Below are 12,148 nucleotides of genomic sequence, written 5' to 3' on the forward strand. Positions count from 1 at the left end.
AAAATGCATTTCACTGCATTTCACTGTACACTGTACTTTTAAATGCATATGACAAATAAACGTGAAATTGAAAAATTGAAATTGAAAACAGAGTGAAACACAGGAGAGGTAAAGGTATACAAAAATGATAAAAACAATAAATAGATATATAAAAGATACAGAGTGAAGGGGTGAACATAGTGTATACAGTCCGTCAATAAATAAATGTAGTATGTGCAATAAATAAATGTAATATGTACATATGTGCAGTCTATAAAGTGGTATATAGGATGTATAGTGTAAAATAAGTGTAAAGTGCGCCAGTGGTTAGAGTCCAACATGGTTGCAGATAGTGCATGTTTAAAGGCAGATAGTCAAGTCAAGTCAAATTTGTTATAATGAGCATTATAAAAGGCCAATTAGTAATCACAATAAAAGTACATTCAAAAGCCAAAGCAAAGAAAAGAGTGCATGTTTAGTGCATGTTTAAAGGCAGATAGTGCATGTTTAAAGTTCTTAGAGTCCTAATAGTTCTCATATGGGGGTCAGCCTTGGTTGTGGAGCCTGATGGCTACCACCATGACCCAGGCGCTTTGTGTTGTGCCGAGGGGGGATGAGTCTGTGGCTGAAGGTGCTCCTCATCATGACTAGCTCATCATGGAGGGGGTGGGAGGGGTTATCCAGCATCCTCTAAATTTGATAGATGCATCATCAGATATTGGGATCATGCTCATGGCCCGAAGGAATCATTAATCGACCATATGGATATTATGCTCCTTCATGCGCCATTACGTACGACCCTCCAGACGATGTTTAGAGATCACGCTTATTAAGCATCATACATGGGAGTTATGATAGACTCCACCCTATCATGGACCCCTCACATTGAATTCACTTGTAAGAAGATACACATTTACTTTCTTCGCAGACTCAGATCATTTGGAGCCAGTATAGCCAGATTATTTTTCTATTCTTCAGTTCAGTGATTCAGAGTGTCCTGTTGTACTGCAGCACATCCTGGCTCAGTAGTATATCTGTAAAACTTAAAACTGAACTTTATAGACAAATCAAAATTTGCGCGAAGATCATTGGCCAACCTGTGACACCCAAGCAGCTCACAACAAGAGCATGCTCAGACTTGCCAGCAGCATCTCTTCTGATCCCTTCCATGTTTCAAATGGGGAATATCAACTTCTGCCCTCCAAGAGGCGATTCAGAGTCCCTACATTTAACCCAGAACATGAACATGCTTATGGCCCGAAGGCATGATTAATCGAACATGTGTGTTTTGCCCTGTAGTTCTATTAGTATCTGGGTAATTAACAATACCAATTAATGGACCGTTTTGTTCAAGTAGTTTGTCTCTGAATAGTATGAATGAAACATTTCCCCGCTCAGAACGGCCTATACACGACTGAGACTATTAGGAGGTTAAACAGGCGCAAAAAAAATCTGAATTGGATCTATTTGTCTCCACACGCCTGCAGGGCAGTCGGTGGTGGCTATGTTTAGGCATGTGGCTTCACACACACACGGCGGATCGTTTCACATGACTTCAGATTGTGACATGTAAAGATCACAACAAAAACCTATGGAGCCATGTTTGCATTGACAGCGCCTGGTTAGATTAAACACACCATGCAGCAGGCGCGTATTTAAGCTCACCTTATAGTGAAAACAGATACTAAACCTTGCACTGCAAAAAAATAGCCACTTGTCAACAAAAAGTAGAATAGAAAAATCAGCCTTGACGGTTTGAAATTTCACCATCCCAAATTTATTTTTTATTAGTGTTGTTCTTGAAGTGTAATTTGAATGGATGGAGCTTAACTCTGCCTGGCCTGATCACTGGAAACAATATAGACTTAACCCAGCCTATATAGCTGCGTATTTGGTTTTTAGAGAAAGACAGGAGCAGTGTGACAAACATACGACTTGCTAAAAGTTGACATTTTTTGCAGTGTGTGCGTAAAATGTCTCATTTGCATTTTAGGCTTTTATCTCATTACGCACGCGCCCACAGAGTCAATTTCCCCATCATTCGGTGTGATACAGAAACACAGCATGATGTGGATGTTTGTCCATTAGCAAGCTGTTAATAGGAACACTTCTTGAGACGGGTGAGCCTGCTGTAAAATAACTAGGCCTATTTTTATTTTTTGTATAAATATAATTTGAAAATATCTAAATTAGTAACTGCTTTAAGATATTGAGGATAAAACCTCTAAATGTGTCGTAGCTTTTGCCCATACAACATTCTCCTGGAAAAGGTAGCAAAAGTACATTTTAACACAACAATTTTAGATACTGCATACACTTTCTCAACTTTAGATACCTGGACAATTCCCTCTGAAAGCTTAAGTGTGGATTGCAAATTTTATTTAAAAAAATCACATTTACTGAAGGGGCTGAAAGAAAACGACGCTATTAGAGGCTCTGAAATCAGTCTCACATAACATTTTACAAAGTTTTAAATAGTTTGCTGAGTTTGTAAGGTATAGGGAAACTTTCTTTTTCTCTCTTTTACGCACACATACACACGCAGCTGCACACACACACACACACACACAGAGAGAGCTCTGAAGGACTTCCAAATGGCACGCTTCTCCATTACTGTATCAACACAAATAGCGTAGGCTTTGCAGAACTTGGACAAGGCTACAGAGTAATAATAGTGCACTAATGTTGTTTTCAGAGTGCAAATATGACTAGAATATAGACCTAAAAATTGGCCCAAGAGCCTCGAACACGTATGCTTATTGTACCTGTAGCTACAATTTGTTTTACACTACAGCGTTATTGCATGTAGTCAATATAAACCTATAATATTTGCTTAAAAAAAAACCAACCCAAATATTGATATATACAGATAGAGCAAAGGGAAACTGCATTTATAAAAAAGAGAAAAAACTGGAGCGATGAAAGAAAAAAAAATAAGCTGTGTCATCAACAATTAAAAAAAGGCATACAGTTTGTGTCAATAGAAAGTAAATGTAACTTCTGAAAACTTCTGTAAGGTCAACATAATGTAAAGGTCAATATAATAAAGTTGAAAACTTCCTCTAAAAAGTCTATAGTTTCAATAATCAGTTTTAATATAAATCTATACATCCTGTATCATCCTACATACGTTTTCCGTTTTATTCGAATTGGCATGAAACCTCCTCGGAGATATATTGTATTCATCTACATGAGGTTTAGGTGGAAGAATACCCAATAAAATCGCAAAGTGCCAAATACAACAACAAACCTCTTAATAAATAAGAGGAAAGGACCACGTGGAAATAGTTTGAAGTCCTAATGAGCAAGTTATAGGGAAGAAAAACAAAACAAAACGGTTCAATAACCCAAAACGCAACGTTTTCATCATTTTATAGAGCTAAAGGCAACTCCTCACAAACAGATGACGTGGACGTATAAAGGTGCAGCGTGAAAGCGTCACATTATTACTACTATAATTAACTAACAGCCTCCAACAAGAGACGTGTTAACGGTGCGTCACACGAATTAAATCTAAAAAAGAAAAGCTGAGCAAAACATAGTGACAGTAATACAAAAAATAATAATAAATAAATACATTTTTGCCACTAAAACAAACAAGGGGACATATTTAAAGAGGTTTAAGTGTCACAGCAAATAGACACGTAGGTCAATTTATTAAACGTATTTGTTAAAAATAATTTCTGGCCATAAGTCTATTAAACCGAGAGTGTATTGTGTCAATTATTTGATCGATATTGCACTAAAATCAAGAAAAAACAAAAAACAAAAGTGAAATAGCTTCGTTTATAAGTGTAACAGCACACCGAGTTTCATCCTTTATAGCGACACAATTAATAAAGAAAGATCAATCAGCATGTTAAATGACACCAGCGGTCTAAAATAAAGCGGGTTAAAGTTCAGTACCGGATGACTGATCAGCCACGACATGATACTCATTTATTTATTTAGTAAGCTGCGCAACTAAAAGCAAATATAATCCAACAATAACAGTTTGAAACTAAATAGCTTTTTTTTATACGATTCGTTTTAATCACAAAAAAATACATTGATTATCAGTGCATCAGTGTTTGCACTCAATTGAACTGAATTGATAAAAGGAGGAACACTTTTACAGTGTTTGCATATAATAAACAAATCACATTTCCCTACATTTGGTAAGTTTAGTAAATGCCTAATTTTGAGATCAAATGATAGGAGCCAATTTAAGAATAAACAAATGAACTCTAATGTTACCTAATACAGTAAATAAAATTACACTGTGAATAAAATGAAATGAAAAAAGAAAGAATAAGCAATTGCTCTACAAAGCTATGAGGTCCATATGGAAAATAAAATATTATTTAAACATACACTGCATACATAAAATAATACATCCTAGCATTATGTCCTCTTTTACTAGAAATAAGACACACATATTTCCTGTCTGCAGCCCCCTAACAAACTGTGAGAATTAAAAAATGTACACTGTGACTGAGCTTAAAAAGTGAAATTACAATCAGTTTATCACTTAGTCAGCATGACAGAGCAGCTGAATATTGGCAAAAGTATATTGCAGCAAGACTAAATTAATACTAAATGATAACTGATGAAAATGAAGGACAGAGGAATCCTGCATCTGTGGATAACTTTCTCTACATTTAAAAAAAAAAAAAAAATGAATCAAATCCTTTCTACGGTACAGTATAGTTAGCCTCTCAAAGAACCTGTTTATGTGCACTGTAAAACCTGTCCTCACTTCTAAAAAAAAAAAATCTCAACATGTTGCGTGACCATGCCGGCCAATTAGTATTTACTCTGAAACATAAAATCTAAATGCAGCCTGGAAGACATACAATGCATCGACCACAGAAGTCAGTATAAGCAACAGCATGCTGACCGGAGGCATCTAAACAGCCTCACCGCTGCTCTTTGCTATAGACTGTAAATCTGCAGCATTAAAAATCAAACCACTGGATGCAAAGCCCATTAAAAAAATCATATCTTAAAAGCACAATTTGTGGCACAAAAAGAACTACAAATCCCAGGTGCAAATGACAAGGTGCCAGAAAATAGAGTGATATGTTAGGTTGGAGCATCAGGTGAAAAAAGATGACAAGAAATTAGCCATGGGAGCAGTTTTCTAGTGAATTTTATGCTGGAAAATTGTGTGCAAGTGCAACATGCAACAGTCTCACTCACACACACACACACACACACACACACACACACACACACACAGAGAGGGGTTAAATACATAATACTCCCTACCTCCTGGCTGTCCAGTGCTATTGAGTGTGTGGTCTGATGTTACCGCTTGTTTAGAGCGGCTTAGAGTCTGGTGAGACTTGAGCAGACAGGCAGGTGAAAGTGCTGGTGTGGCTAACCACCAGTCCAGCCAGAACTCCTGGATCAGGGAGGGGAAGCTTGCCCAGATGCTCCGCACCAAAGACCAGCTGTGAGGTTTGTGGCTGAAAACCCATCCACACAGTTTGGCTCTCAGGAGCCATGAGAAGAGGAAAGAGAGGGCGAGAAGGAAAACAAAAGCTGCACAGATTGCATTTTTTTAGGTTAGATCTTTTCCAGGTGGCACTAAGGAGTCGCCTAATTTGACAGCACGGATTGAAGTCTTTTCATTTAAAAGATGCATTCATTCCATGCTTGCAATGTGTTTTCATTTGCACCCAGTATAAATGGGTTTAACACAAGCATGGAGCGCACTTTATGGCCAATTTCTAAAACATAAACAAAGGACTGTTGTGAGTCATTCTTGTGCGGATAAAGTTCTGCTGCTAATGAATACTCAGCACTCAGCTGTTTGTAGATTCAGCAAACATTCCTCTGTCAAATGAGGAGACAAATGCAACTAGAAGAGAGTATAGAAGCTAATTTCTGCTCTACAGAGTGCACCTTTAAAGTCCAACCTCTTGATTTAAAATATATCCAAACTGTAGTTTTGTGTTTAAAATGACACGGTTTAACCTTAAAGACTGGGAGCACAAAAACTGAGCATTGTGACAAATACGTAAGAGCATTGGAACCAACGGTAAAACTGCAGGTTTAGGTGACTGGAAAGTGATGTGATGTGCCACTTGTTGGTGAGCAGCATGAACACTCCCACTCAGCCGCCACCATCCTCCTCCATCTTTCAGCTTCTCTACAGAAAAGATGGAGAGTTATAAACTCCCTCCTAATCCAGTATGGTTTCACCCTGCATGGCCACACATGGGCCTATGGTCTGCCTCCCCCCCCCGTCCACTCACCCTCACCCTCGACCTCGTGAGTGAGTTTACCCTTGTTCCACTAGAAAAGGCAATGATAAGGTATCTGGGCCTCCATAGAGGTATATCGTGTCTACGCAGATACACACCCATGCATATTCACGTACAGAGCTCTGCTTTCACGACCTGAGAGCGGGGCTGTGGGCTCAGGGTTGGTGGTGGTGGTGGTGGTGGTGGGTTGGTGGGTTGGTGGCGGTGGGCTTGGGGCTGACACGTTTCTGCTAACAATCACATCACACACAGGGACCCACATTCCAACTTCCTGATGAACCCCCCCACCCTGTTTCCTACCTCACAGTCGTCCTCCTCCCCCAACAGGTCTGGGTGGAACTGTGCAGGCATAAGGCGGTCAGTGGTTTAGAGGAACACATTTATTCATGGGAATGTTTACAGGAATACAAAATGAGATTAAAAAAAAATAATATTTGAAACTTAATATATTTAATTAATCAGGTCAGGAAGGGATCTGAAACTAGTTCATATTTAGGAATATTGTAGAATAAAGTCATTAAAATGAATTGCAGCACATCTGGATCTAGTTCTTCTTGACATATTGGCTAGTCAGTTAGGTAAAGCACACGCTGAATGTGTGGCTGTGTATTATACTGCATATCATGTCCTCTGCCGCCCTCTAGTGATACTTTTAATATAGTTCAACAATGACATGCCATGTCCCATCAGAGATGAATACACTTTAAGTACAACAATTAGCAAATGCATGGAATTGCAATGATCATAAATTAAAGTTAATTTAATATTTCATGTATGTATTTTATTTTATCAGTTTGGTGAGTTTAGAGTTGTGAACGTCCCGGCCAAAATGGCAGCACAGCTTACCTTTAATTAAAAACTACAAAATAAAAGCATAAAACAGCAAACATGCTACACAAAATCATATAACTAGAATTGAACAACATGTACTGTATATAATTTTTCCAGAACTGCTTTCTATCAATCAGTTATTCTCCTGCTTTTATTCTACTTGTTACTGCGTTTTAGTAGTTCATTCCTCGCTTGACATTTTCACTGTATCAACTCTATTTTTATTTATTACTATCTGTTAATTTCTCTTCCTTTTTATGTCTTTGTAAAGCACTTTGTAACTTGTTTTTGAAAAGTGCTATATAAATCAAATTAATTAAATACATCATTATTATTATTATTATTATTGTTATTATTATTATTATTATTATTGTTATTGTTATTATTATTATATTTTTATACATCCATGCATTTTTCATTGATGCAAAGAAAACTGACAAGATAATCTAAAATTCATTTAATAGTCAAAACAGTTTGTTTGACGTATTGAGTCATAGATGAATTTCAGTTAATTTCATGTTTGTAGTTGTATTTGTACATTAAGTAGTTACGTGAATGCTGCAGTACAGCTGATTATATTATATGTATAGTATTGTAGCTTTTTATTGTGTTTGATTACCTGTTTTATGTACATAATTTTGTATGTTCATATTCACATATAATATTATTTTCTCATTTGTTTGATTTACTTAATCACATTAAATTATTGTAGTTATCTTTTTCTATTAGCTGTTTGCTGGTAACTTCACTCAAATATCTTTTTATTGAGCAGTTATATTTCACATAAAATTCACTTGTGCATTCAAAACTCATTTTCACGGTTCTTAATATTGTGCTTTGAAATTAAATGAGGTAAAAGGCACAAAGGTGATATTTAAATATAATAATAAACAGGCAGAATAAGACATATCTAAATATAGAAAAGAAGAAATAATAATACAAAATAATATTTATAATAATGTTAAAAAATAAAAAAAATACTGAGTGGACAGAGCATGCTGGTAACATCTAATGGCAATCCAAATAGATAAATAAATATCAACACAAAAAAAACCTTGAGGGCACACAGCAGTCTGCAGAATCTGTCAGTAAGTACAAAGGCAGATCCTGTGATGTGGCTGTAGGTGTAACTAACCTTAAACTTGTTGGGTAATATACTGCAGAAATCCTACATACCATTGTAATCAGAAAAAGACACCATGTTGGATGGAATACACATAAAAGAGAAAATATCACGAGCCTCCAGATGTACTGAGACACTGACATTGACTCCAGCCACCTACCAGGCTGAGGTAACGATCATGGGAATCATGCGGTGTGGTCTGCTCCAGCCACGGCCACATTCACAGGCCCCGGGGGCCTGCGGGCCATCATGTCTCACTTCAGTGAGGTCAAAGCGCCTTCAACTCTGACATGTCCAAATGCACAAATTATGACTCTGTCAAATCCAGAAATTATGAATTAGGTATTTCCTTTACCTCATTTGAGTGTTTGGTATGTCCAGGAACAGCGCTGAAGTTCAAGCTCATAAAAGGGATGAAACACACACGAGATAAAACTACATCTGTCTTACACCTAGGGGGGGAAACTGGGTGGAGAATTGCACCAAACCTGGCCCTATATAAAACATTACTGTCTTGTATGACATACAAAAATTATGTAATAGTAATGCACAAGAATGTACATTTCTTGACACAAAGGAAGAAAAATAAATTCTGAATTTGCTAAACATATCTTAAGTGAAAAACCTTGAGAACCTTTTCAGAAAACTGAGATAATCAGTAACACATTTCCTTATAATTACATATGCACTCAGCAATATATAGTATTGTGGTATTGCAATTAGTTCTTGACCTCATATCTGCTTGATAGCTGTTGCAATGCCACAGTAAACTGGCAAGAGACTGATTTAATCCTTAAGGCATTATGGGAAACAAGAAAGCTGAGAAAAAAGATGCTTGTTAATGGAAATGTAGAAGTGAACATTAAACTTTCAAACATGAGGGAAGGAAATTAATCAAGAGTAGTAAGACACAAGGGGAAGTCATTTATATTCATAACCAGGTAAACAGACCAGCTTGAGAATTGGACACAGTAATACAAAGACCATATTTCAAACAACAGATTTTTGTGAATAATGTCAAGATATTGAAACCATAGATGTGTGCTTAAACCTGCAGGAAGGGGAATATCACCAGGAGATGGCAGTAATGGTACTACAAGGATGCCAGCTGCTGTAAAACACTCAAAGAAGAAGAAGAAAAGGGAGGCTGAATCAAAATGCAGTATGACAAGATGGCAACTTCCCAAATAACCTGCTTCCTTGAATGGATTCCTGGAATACCCCATGCCTTCTACACTGAAGCTGTAAGCTGAACAAACACACACTCTCATCTCATCTAGCCAACATTTAAGTGTCTGTTCTTTGGTGACATGCATTAACTGATATTTGGAGCCTATTAGAGTTTGTAATTTATCAATAGCAAACATCACACATATTTTGCATTGCTTCTATTCAGAAAACATGACACAGAATTTGGACTTTAATTATTTTTTAATTTTTTATTTAATCAGTTTGTCTCTATGCTGCACATGATTGTCTCCACTTTTTGGTAAATTTAATCAGTTCGACATGTTTACTGAGATTTGTTTGCTATTAAATTATGATATTTATTTTTTCAGGAACATTGCATAACTTTTGCGACTTAATTGATTTATCAAGTGGTGTTTCCTATTGGCTAGTAGGAGGAGCTATAGGTTATAAGATCAGGAGTTAGAGCTTTTTTTGAGTGATAGAGGCAAGCTGGAGTTGTTGTCACCTGCACCGAGCATATATATAGACAAGTGCAGAGTTGTCTTTTTGAAAGACTTTTGTGTTTTCACTGCCTGACCAACCAAATACTGCTGCAGGTTACCTGTTGGTAAATATCATACTATGTTGAACATAAACAACAGAATAAAGATTAACATGAAACCAACACCAACATCAGTCTTTCCAACTAAATGGGTTTAAAATGTGTTTGAGGCCTCAAGTGTTCACAAGGGGCTTTTCCTGGTCATAAGAACTTGTGTGTGTTAAGTGTGAAGACTGAGACAGAGTTGCAATGTCGTTAATTAAGCTGTTTATGTGCACATATTGAATATGAAAAGAATGTAGTAGTGACAGAAATGTTTGCTTCTAACATGCAGCTCAGATCAGCTTCCCTCGGGAGGAGGCAAAAGACTCTGTTGCACTGCAAGAAAAGGATCTAGATATCGGCAGCGTTGGACGATCGTGAGGGTAAGTTATTGAAATCAATATCAAATTCACGAATATGGAACAATGTTCAAATCCATTTGCATATAGACCGTTTCAGCGGAATTGTATTGCTAGGCAACAGCTTGGGTCCATGTTTACTTCCTGTCAGCTTATGTCATTCACATACACTGCAACAGGTAATAAACTAGGACACATTTGGAATGTTTACGTTTACAACTGTGAAATGGTCTATAATATATATTATGATGTTTCTATTTCTAAAATGTCAAAGTATGAAGGCACTATTTTCTTTATAGTAAAAGATGAGTCAGCTTTGACAGTGAACATGTTTGACTGATTGTGGGCCAAGAAAGGGTTAATAGTGAATGAATGTTTCCAAAGATATTAGCTATTACTTACCACTTGGAGGAGAGTTCGCCCAGTATGTTTAACATGGAAGCCAGATTGATTTAAAAAACAAAAATGCAGGAATGATAGCTGAAGGGAAACTATGACCATGTTTGAGTTTCTCTTGGAAATTGGCCCAGGGTTTTCATGCTAGAGTGCAGACTGTGGACCGAGGTAGTTATAAAGGCAGCTGGAAAAGACGATTGCTAGACGTGGGGTCATGGGTAGCCTACCGGTGAAGGGGTTAAGAGACTCTGCTTAGCAAATCTGCATCATCTACAATACAGGAAGTTGTGTTTTTTTGTGAAGGGGGGGCACTTGGCTTGACTTTTTTGATATGACTAGTATTGTGTTTTGGTAATGTTGTTGCACACAGGTAACTCAGGCTGCAACATATATTGAGTACCGTTGGTTACTAATGCCAGAGAAGGATCTCAACCTTACCTAACCTCTTGTGAGTTTGACTCGTGTCCTGCAATGTGATTCCCTTGAGCTGGGTGGGCAGCTGGACCCGGTGTCCTCTGGAGTGTCCGATTGTGCACGGACAGCTCACAGCTTGGCATTGGTTTCAGTTCAATTTGGTTAACACGTAAACACACACAGGCTAAACAAAAAAAACGCAATCATCAGGGATATTATTTGTTGTCCATCAGTCTCAACAAAGGAGTTACCTGCTGCAACAAATAACGAGTCGTGTCTGATCTGCCTTGACAAATGAACAGTTTGCTCATTCAGTGGAAGTGTTTATTTAGAAACCTATGTGAGTGGCTGGAATATTTCAGTAAACTAGATACAGCATTTTGTAATATTTGCTAATTTCCCTTAATCTGCAGTGCACCCGTTTGGCGATTTCGAAAATGATGATATGAAGATATATTGCTGTGTGGTTTAAATTGCAGTACACCAGCTTGAGTTTATTTATTTATTTTGTCTTTTAGTTATTAGGGAGTGAAAAGGTTCATATATACACTACTCTATTATGTTTTGCTTCAGCTGTGCTCTAGCAGCATGGTATTAAGTTATATAAAGTTATAAATATCATATATTTCCCTGTGATGTATAGTTTCAGTGTTATGAAGCCCTGCAGCCATCCTTGGTAAAACAGTACACAGAGTATGAGGCAACAGTGGTTTACACATCATCTTTTAATGTCATGGGGTGAGACTGGTGGTTCTCAAACCCACACAAAGCGCTCAAAGAAACCAGACCGATTATATCATCACCCCCTCACTGGTTCCCAACCTGGGGTCCCGACCCCCACTAGGGGCCGCCAAAGCTTCACAGGGGGTCGCGGTACATGTAAGGATGATGCAATGTTCAAAAACCTCTTCCTGGTCATGCCTGGCTAGAGTTTGACCCATCATGGTTGAGGGGTGCATGGTTGTGTGTCTAATGAGCCACTCTGTCTTCACGGCTGTTTATGTTTGGCTCCCCCTTTGTC

General features: G+C 37.6%; 1 protein-coding gene and 1 long non-coding RNA gene across 2 annotated transcripts in view; one reads left to right on the top strand and one right to left on the bottom strand.

The window, feature by feature from the left end:
- The window catches only part of tbx5a (T-box transcription factor 5a), a 29,267-nt gene extending 23,919 nt beyond the window's left edge, over positions 1 to 5,348 (bottom strand). Inside the window, exon 1 of the mRNA XM_074618184.1 lies at positions 5,230 to 5,348. The gene's annotated coding sequence lies outside the window, so the exon portion shown is untranslated. The remainder of the gene's footprint in view (positions 1 to 5,229) is intronic.
- A 3,916-nt stretch (positions 5,349 to 9,264) lies between these two features.
- Positions 9,265 to 12,148, top strand: part of LOC141757742 (uncharacterized) — a 113,868-nt gene continuing 110,984 nt past the window's right edge. Inside the window, exons 1-2 of the long non-coding RNA XR_012591742.1 lie at positions 9,265 to 9,428; positions 10,251 to 10,341. This is a non-coding gene — a long non-coding RNA (uncharacterized LOC141757742). The remainder of the gene's footprint in view (positions 9,429 to 10,250; positions 10,342 to 12,148) is intronic.

The sequence above is a fragment of the Sebastes fasciatus genome, chromosome 19 (genome assembly GCF_043250625.1).
Source record: "Sebastes fasciatus isolate fSebFas1 chromosome 19, fSebFas1.pri, whole genome shotgun sequence".
NCBI lineage: Eukaryota > Metazoa > Chordata > Actinopteri > Perciformes > Sebastidae > Sebastes > Sebastes fasciatus.